The sequence below is a fragment of the Corvus brachyrhynchos genome, unplaced genomic scaffold, assembly GCF_000691975.1.
Source record: "Corvus brachyrhynchos isolate BGI_N302 unplaced genomic scaffold, ASM69197v1 scaffold5, whole genome shotgun sequence".
In the NCBI taxonomy this organism is placed as follows: Eukaryota; Metazoa; Chordata; class Aves; order Passeriformes; family Corvidae; genus Corvus; species Corvus brachyrhynchos.
Window position 1 is genome coordinate 5,752,758 of NW_008238321.1, and position 8,520 is coordinate 5,761,277.

At 53.0% G+C, this 8,520-nt stretch overlaps 1 protein-coding gene across 7 annotated transcripts in view; it reads right to left on the minus strand.

The window, feature by feature from the left end:
• Nucleotides 1-8,520, minus strand: part of LOC103615544 — a 55,753-nt gene that overhangs the window by 30,925 nt on the left and 16,308 nt on the right. For 4 of the 7 annotated variants that reach the window (XM_017734032.1, XM_017734033.1, XM_017734034.1 and 1 more), the window contains 4 exons: nt 5,291-5,441; nt 3,313-3,482; nt 2,831-2,932; nt 197-425 (listed from right to left, as the gene is read on the minus strand). The gene's annotated coding sequence lies outside the window, so the exon portion shown is untranslated. Of the gene's footprint in view, nt 1-196; nt 968-2,830; nt 2,933-3,312; nt 3,483-5,290; nt 5,442-8,520 lie in introns of those variants that run through there. The other 3 variants (XM_017734031.1, XM_017734037.1, XM_017734035.1) reach the window with 3 other exon arrangements.

Genomic DNA, 8,520 nt, shown 5'->3' on the forward strand with positions numbered 1-8,520 from the left:
AAGAGCCTTCAGATGCAGCTTTAGGCAGGGAGAGAGGCAGAATCTGAAGAACCCATTGGATTTCAGCCCTTTTCTCTTGGATTTGCTGTCCAGTTAAAAAGTAGGAGATTGAAATCCCAAGTTTCCAAGCTGGGCCTGGTTCCTTAGAAAAATAAAATTCAAGAGAAGGATTTTTATAGGACAATTTGTTGCTCACCATGAAGGCTCGAGGAAGCCAAAGAGCCCGGCCTGCAGCTCTGCTGGGGAAAAGGATCCTCCTGCCCTCACCCTCTTCCAGACACAAGCTTCCCTGTGCTTTCCAGCAGCCCATGATCCAGGGAAAACACAACAAGGGCCGCTGTTATTCTTCATGGAGGCAGCAAGAGGAACAGAGGCAGCATCCAAAGCTCGATGTGAGATGGAAAAAGCGTCCAAGCTCCGTGGCGCTGGATGAAACAAAGCACACACAAAACCAGGGAAATGCTGAAAGATGGATTTCTTGGGAGCGGGAATAGAAGTGTCTGTGTTTGCCTTGGAGAAGGGGCAGGGAGGCCAGAGGGTTTCATCTCAGCAGGTGTTGCTTTTCAGCACAGAGATGTGGAGCAAGTCAAAGCCCTCCTGCCAGGCCTTTCCTCTCTCCCAGCTCCTCGGATCCCAATCCCCACTCCATGGACAGGTGATGCCCACACACCTCAAACAGATTTTTGCAGGAAGAAAAGGCCAAGAGAGTCAAGGCAGCAAATCAGCATTCCATGAGCTTTATCCAGACTTTGCTCTGCTCTCCCCCACCTGGCTCCTGTGCAGACCTTCCCTTGTGTCCTCACTTCTCTGGGCTGGGGGCTTTGGTCTGGAGAGGATTTGTCCTGGTGGGATGGAAAGCACTGGAGTTGGATGGTAAGGAGCCATTGGAGCACCCTGATATCTCCAGGAGTCCCATAATGGACCAGACCTTAAAGCCCATCCAGTGCCACCCCCTGCCATGGGCAGGGACACCTTCCACTGTCCCAGGTTGCTCCAAGCCCCATCCAACCTGGCCTTGGACACTTTCAGGGATCCCTGGGCACCCTGTGCCAGGGCCTGCCCCCCCTCCCAGGGAGGATTCCTTCCCAATATCCCACCCATCCGTGCCCTCTGGCAGTTTAAATCCATTCCCCCTTGGCCTGTCGCTCCATGCTCTTGTAAACAGTCTCACCATTTTTCTTGCAGGCTCCCTTCATGTGGACACCTGAAGGGAAAAAATATTCCTGGATTGAAGGCTTTGCTCTTCCTTTTGTCTCTGGAGTGACTGGAAAAGCAGCTGCCGGGCGCGGGGGCTTTGCTGTGGGATTTCCCCTGATATGGAGGCAGCAAGAGGAGTTTTCACCTGATGCTGAAACAATGCCATGCACAGAGGGCCACATTGTTCCCTTGCCATTTGGAAGCAATTACCTGCATGTTATGTAAAACTTTTATTAAATGCCGGGAGAAATTCGGGAACGTGTTAATCAGGGGCTGAGTGACATCTGCTTCATGCCCGAGGTTTGGGAGCTGCAGGAGGAGGGGTCAGCAGTTCACCGTGATTACCAAAACATATTGCTCCTTTTTGCGGCCTCCTACGTGTTAATTTTTCAGATTTATTCTCCCCGGCTCCCGTGTCTCAGATTTTCACTGCATGTCAACATCTGCTCCATCCCTGCCTTCCACAGCTCCTCAGGCTTTGCCCCACCAAGATCCTGAGTCAGCTCCAGCCCCGGGCTCAGGCAGTTTGTTGGACTAATCCAAAGGAGAATTACCAGGGAAATTGGGCTCATTTCTGGCATCCAAAGGGATTTGCAGATGGATTCAAACCTAAAGAAACCTGGCAGGTTTAGGGAACGTGGTGTCAGGGCAAGGCTCGGTCGGGCTGGGGGGGTGTGAGGCTGCTGCTCCCTGAGAAACGGGGTGGAAAAACGTCATGGAGAGATGCTCGGCCCATTCCCATTCGTGTCTGCTCCTGCAGACCTGGAGTCATTCCCGTCACACAGCAGGCCATAAAATCCTCTGGGAACGCTCACCCTTTGAAATCAGGGAATGCTGGAATGGTTTGGCTTGGAAGGGACCTTAAAGATCATCTCATTCCAGCCGCTGCCCCTTTCCCTCCCTGCTCCTAGCCCCGTCCAGCCTGGCTGCAGGATGGGTTTGGGAGCATTGGGAAGCCCCACAAAGCCAGGATAGAGCTTCACCCCAATGTGACTTCCTAGAAGATCTTCCTGCAGGTAATTCCTGTGCATTTCCCTGGATCATATTCCAGGAGAAACCCCCATTATCCATGAGCCAAACGCTTTGTGCTCCTGTCAAACCCCATTTCTAATTTATGCTTTTTTGATTATTCTGTTCCCTCACTTGAGCTCTGCTCCCCTTTCCCAATAAAAATTACAGCTTCCATTTATCATTTTTCCAAGGGTTGCCATAAATTCCACTTGTTCCATCCCTCCCTCACCTCAAGCCAGCTCTGTCCTCCTCCCTCTGTGTCATTGCTGTCACCTCACACATCTCCTTCCCTCCTTTTTGGAGAGGGAGATATAAAAAATAAAAAGTAAAAAATAAAAAATAAAATAATCCCCCAGTCCTGAAATCTTTCCAGGCCATCTCCAAACCTGCAGAACAGCTGGACTTCCACACAAATAAAACTTGTGGGGTTTTACGGTGGAATTTCCTGATTTTTTCCTTTTTTTCAATAAAACGCTTTCAGGAATTTGCACCAGCCTGGAGAGGCAGGAGTGACACTCGCTGCCCTCAGAGCCTGTGGGATCAGGGGTCACTTCAGGAGCCTCCTGCCTGTTTTCTCCCAGGTTTTTTCCAGATTAATTTGCCAAAGGTTTTTAATTTTCACCTTTTTTTTCCGGGAGCACACGGAGAACAGCTCGTCCCATGCTCTGCATCCCATCACCGCAGTGCCATGTGCCTGAAAACATTATTCCTTCTAAAGTCCTGCCTGGAATAATTAAAAGAAATCATAAAAACGTGGGAATGGCTGCGTTTCCCGGGGTTTACAGTCCCGCATCCATCCTCTGCCGGTGGCCGGTGCTCCAGAGGGAAGCGGAGCCGCTCCCCTGCCCAGGGCTGTTCTGGGAGCTGCTTCTCCACAGGGAGCTTCTCCCTCCCTTCCAGCGGAGCCTGGCTCCGGGTTGTGCTCAGAGCTGGCCAGGAATCATTCCCGCTCTCCCAAAACTGCTGAGGGGAACAGAATTTTCCTGCTTGTTGAGGTTTGTTGCGTTTTGTCAGAAAATCCTCCTTTTTCTCCATCTTGGAGCACCGCTTCCCAATGTTTTTCCATGGACAGAATAAAAAAATCAAATATAGAGGGGTCAGTACCTGGCATGGGGGATGCAGGACTGGCTTCAGGAGGAAAACAAGGAATTCTTGCAGAATCCTGGAATGGTTTGGGTTGGAAGGGAGCTTAAGGATCATCTCATTCCACCCCTTCCCCCATGGGCAGGGCACCTTCCACTATCCCAGGTTGTACTGGGGAGCTTCTTCCAAGCCTGAACACAAGGAGAGAAGACAATTAATGCTAACAATTAATGCAATTAATGGACAGGAATTTTTTGGGAGACTCTACTTTAATCTTTCTTTTTAAACCCAGCCCTTGAGGAAGCTGCTCTGACTTCCATATGATTTGAAAGCACCGAGCTCTGGCTGCACTTCCAGCGCCCAAATGTGTGACCTTGGATGACACCAATCTGCCAGAAAAGCAGGAAAAAGAAAAGGTGTTGCTGATATTTATTTATTTTCTGCTCCGATTCCTCATCCATCATCAGGGAAATTCGCTCTTGGCAGCGCCGGCCACTTCCTCGAGCGCAGCCAAGGTGACCACGAAAATTAGCATCAAATCCCACAAGGCTTTCCGTCATGGACACGTTGTTTTTCACTGCACACAAATTGTGAGGTGTTTCCCTTTTGTTTTGCATCCACAGGGATCGGGTTGTTACTCCAGGCATTGCTCCATGCACTGACAGATGCAACCGACTCCAAATGGGAAAGTGAAATTTTGTATTTCACTGGAGAAATTTCCCCCGTCCTCCCCAACGGAATGACTCAGAACGGCTGCAGAACCAGCGCTGCCCCAGAGCTCAGACAGTAAAACTCCATTTTCATCCTCCCTCATAAATTTTTTGCTTAATGAGAAGCCCTTGAGGAGCAGATTTCCCTGGCAGAGCCAAGGAAAACAAACGCGTGCGTGGTTAAACAGCGCCGGGAGTGCCGACAGCCTCGTGGTGATAACAGCTGCACCCTCGGCCCTGCTGGAGCCCCACCTCGGGCATTCCCGAGTGGGGAGCACAGGGATGCTGTGGGAAACGGAGTTTTTTCATCCCACAATCACTGAGGTTGGAAAAATCTCCAAGACCATTGACCTGTGCCTGATGTCCACCTTGTCCCCAGCCCAGAGCACTGAGTTCCATGTCCAGACATTCCTTGGACACCTCCAGGGATGGGGGCTCCAAACCCCCCTGGGCAGCCCCTGTCAAGGCCTGACCACCCTTTCCATGGAGAAATCCCTCCTGATGTCCATCCTGACCCTCCCCGGCACAGCCTGAGGCCATTTCCCCTTTTCCCATCCCTTGGGAGCAGAGCCCGACCCCCCCAGCTGCCCGCTCCTGTCAGGGAGTTGTGCAGAGCCACACGGTCCCCCCTGAGCCTCCTTTGCTCTCGGCTGAGCCCCTTTCCCCGCTCCCTCAGCTGCTCCTGGTGCTCCAGACCCTTCCCCAGCTCCATTCCCTTCTCTGGACTCACTCCAGACCCTCAATTTCTTGCTGTGAGGGGCCCAGAAGTGGGCACAGAACTCGAGGTGCTCCCTCCTGTTTGTGCCATGCCAGGAATGTTCTGTCCCCCATTCCAGAGGGTTTTCATGGAGAGCCAGGCACCAACCACAGCCTTTCCCTCAGCAGGAGATGAAGGTGTTCGGCTGAGAGTGTTGTGAGAGCCCTGCTGTGAGCAGGGACAGTGCAGGATGGGGTGGCTGTGGGTGCTTGGACAGGTGCCATATCCTTTCAGGAGGGATTTCTCCACGGAAAGGGTGCTCAGGCCTTGGCAGGGGCTGCCCAGGGAGGTTTGGAGTCCCCGTCCCTGGAGGTGTCCAAGGAAGGCCTGGACGTGGCACTCAGTGCTCTGGAGATCAGGCACAGGTGGGACTCAATGATCCTGGAGGGCTTTTCCAACCTAAAAGATTCCAGGATTGTCATCCCCAGGCAAGACCTTGAGAAGTGAGGGCAGGCAGGCAGTGCCAGTGGGAGCTGGAATTCATGAAGTGCTGTTAAAGTTGGAGCAGCATCCAGGGATGCTCCCAGCTCACCTGGGCAGTGTCCAAGGAATTCTGAGCTCAGAGGGACTGAGGGCAGGTGAGGAGCACCCAATGGTCCCTGAGCCTGGAGGAGGCACTCAGGATTTGCTCCGTGGCTCTGTAGGATCCTCATCCACCTCATTCTCCTCATCCTCCAAGGAAGCTGCCAGAATAAAAGTGGGAAAAATCCCCATCAGCAACAGGAAGATGGAAATTCCCTGCAGGGATAACCTGACTGTCCCAACATCCCCAGATATCGCCTGCCATGATGAATTCGGATGGAATCACAGCATCAATAAGGTTGGAAAACATCACCGAGTCCAACGAGAAACCTAAAAAATTTTGGGATGCAACAGGTTCCTGTGCCAGGGGCTGGGCAGGGGGCGGGGGGCACTAGAGGGCACTGTCGCCTGCAGATCGTGACAGGGAGGACACGGAGGGCTCTGGAAGATATCCTGATATCCCAGCTCTGCATCCCGACCTTTGGAGGGAGAGACTGGGCCTAAAAAAAACCACCAAACCCTCCCCCCCCCCCCACCCCAAAACAACAAAAACATAATAATAATAATAATAATAACAACACATATTCAATATATATCTCCTGATACCACATATTTAATACCACAGTATCATCTGTTTAAAAATAAAACCTGCTCAGGCTGCTGGGAGATGCTGTGGGGGCAATATCCAAACCTTTGCTCCCCGAATTTTGCAAGAACCGGGATTTTTAACATCTTCCAACCCACTCAGCCTTGGGCCAGCTCCAAAAGTAGCCAAGGAATTTCCTGGGCTGGAGAGGGTCAGACCTTTGGCAGTGTGTCTGCCTCTGGATTCCTCCTTCCAGGAGGGATTTTCTTTGGGATTTTGCATTGGAGTAACAAGCAGTGGGAGGGGAGGAAGGCAGCACGGGGGCTGCCTATGGAAGAGTCATGGAGTGAGTGCTCACAGGTAAAAAAACACTTGATAAAGAAAATAAATGAGGAAAAAAAGGAATTCTGCCCCTGGAGAAGATCCTTCCCAGGGCAGAGAGCTGGGCTGGGGTGGGAGCAGCTCCAGTTTCCAGGGATGAAGCTGTGGGGATGTGGAAACAGAACAGAAATTCCTCACCTGGAGTTCGGCCTGGAGCCTGGGACTGGGAAGGATTTGGGGATCCATCACCTCTGCTTGGAGAGGGAAGGGTTAAAGGCCTTGAGGACTCCCATGAAATCCCAGGTACAGCAGCTCTGGTGACTGGAGTTAATTCCAGACTAAAACCAACCATTAGTGGGGACATTCAGGGAAAAAAGGGGGAGAATATTTCCTTTGCCTCCCTGAAACGGCAATTCCCAAATTCCCAGTGTTGCTGGCGAGGCTGGAGAGGGATCTGTGGGCTCACATTCCTGAGTGACCTCACTCCTGCGTCCCACACCTGCCCCAGTCCTGGCCATAGAGGCCAAAGAGACAGGAAAATAGCTCCTGTGGATCCCGAGACATCCCATCCCAGCTGAGCTGCCCCTCTGGAGCGTGGGGCCGTTGGGAAGAGCTCCAGCTCCGGATCCAGGTCCCTCGGAGCGCTCAGGGTGTGGGTGAGGCCCTGCTCCTGCTGGAGCATCCATCAGGAGACCACAGCTCCCCACAGCCTGCTGGAGCCCATCCCAAACTTCCCAGGGTTGGTCCTGGTGAAATCACCTGGCAGGAAGCGAACTCCTCCCACCTGGAGCTGCCTTCAGAACGGCTTTTCCCAGGTGTGGGGTGATGGGAGCAGGACGGGCTCAGGAGCACCTGCACAAGGAGTGGGGTTTCCATGGAAACCGTGGGCTCCCATTGCTGGTTTGAGACCCAGGAAAACTGGGAGAAGCAGCTTTTTGGGGACCCCCACCATGGCTGGGTCAGCCTGGTGCAGCTCCACCCCCCCAGGCAGATCTTATCTCCCAGAGATTTATTTCCAGTCTTCTTTTCAAGACATGATGTCAGGATTCTAATAACCTGACTCAGGCAAATCCTGGCTGGAATTCCGATTGTGTTTATCAATTTCCTCCTTTCTTTTCTTTCCTTGTCTTGATTAATCATGGAACAGCACCATGGAAAAGTGCTGTTAGCCCGACCTCCCAGCCAAGGCAGGCCTGGTCCCTGCTCCACCGTCTTCTGTTTCATCCAGGTTATTTTTAAAAATTCCCCAGGCACCAGACTTGTTGACTCACAGGAGCGAGGAGTGGAAAAGACCTCTGAGCTCATGCAGTCTGTGCTGGCCAGGGCAGCTCGGGCCCTGCAGCTTTCCCTGGTTCAGCTCCCACCTTTGGCTCCCTCGGGAGATTTTCCTGCCGGAGAGCAGATCTCACACTCAGGTTTTTGTTGATGTCATGTTGGAAAGGAAAACTGTCCGGTGCTGGCCTCAGCTGACTGAGGGGGTTTGAGGCTGATCTGTGGGATGGGGATGGGATAAATGATTGGCAACTGCCCTGCCTGGACCATGGGGCACACGGAACCTGGGATGCTGCTCCATGAGCCCGGGAATTGCCAGGAAGGGACTTGTCCTGCTCCAAACCTCTCGGCCTTCCCTGATGCTGTGCCGGCTTTGGGGCTTATGAACAAGGTGGACAAGATGGGCAGCCCAAATGTGGACTGGCTAATTAGGTGCAGCATGGCTGTTCATTGGTTTTGAGGCAGAAAAGGCACAGATCTCCTGCAAACATCCCTGCACCCTGCCTGGAGCACATCCACAGTGCCCGAACCTGCTGTGCTTCCCCCTGGCACCGTCAGGGAGCTGGGATGGGTGCTGGGCACTCCCACGGTTGCCAGGGATTGGGATGGGTGCTGGAGGCTCCCGTGGGTGCTGGACCTGCCCAAAGCACGAGGTGCCCTCGATCCCTGGCGGCGCTCGGCTCTGCCTCAGCCTTATCTGCCTGGAGTAATCACAAATAATTGGTGGCTCCCCAGTGGCCTGATCTAATAGCAGCACGAATAAAGTTATTTTGAACAGTTGTTCATGAGTTCATCTCCTGGAAAGCCTCAGCCCCAGCTGTTGCTGTGCTTTTGATTAAAAAAAAAAAATAATATATTAAACTCAAACTGGGGATTATCGGGGCTAAGCACGTCTCAGCCCTCCCTCCTCCCCGTGTCAGGTGCCCGGCCGGGCTATAAACCCCTCTTTGTGTGCGGCTGCCCCTGCCCTTTCTCCCGGAGCTGGCACCGGCACCGCGGCGATTTGGCAGCGCTCCGGGATGCCGGGCGAGGGATGCTGGCAGCGCCGGCGGCTCGCGGTG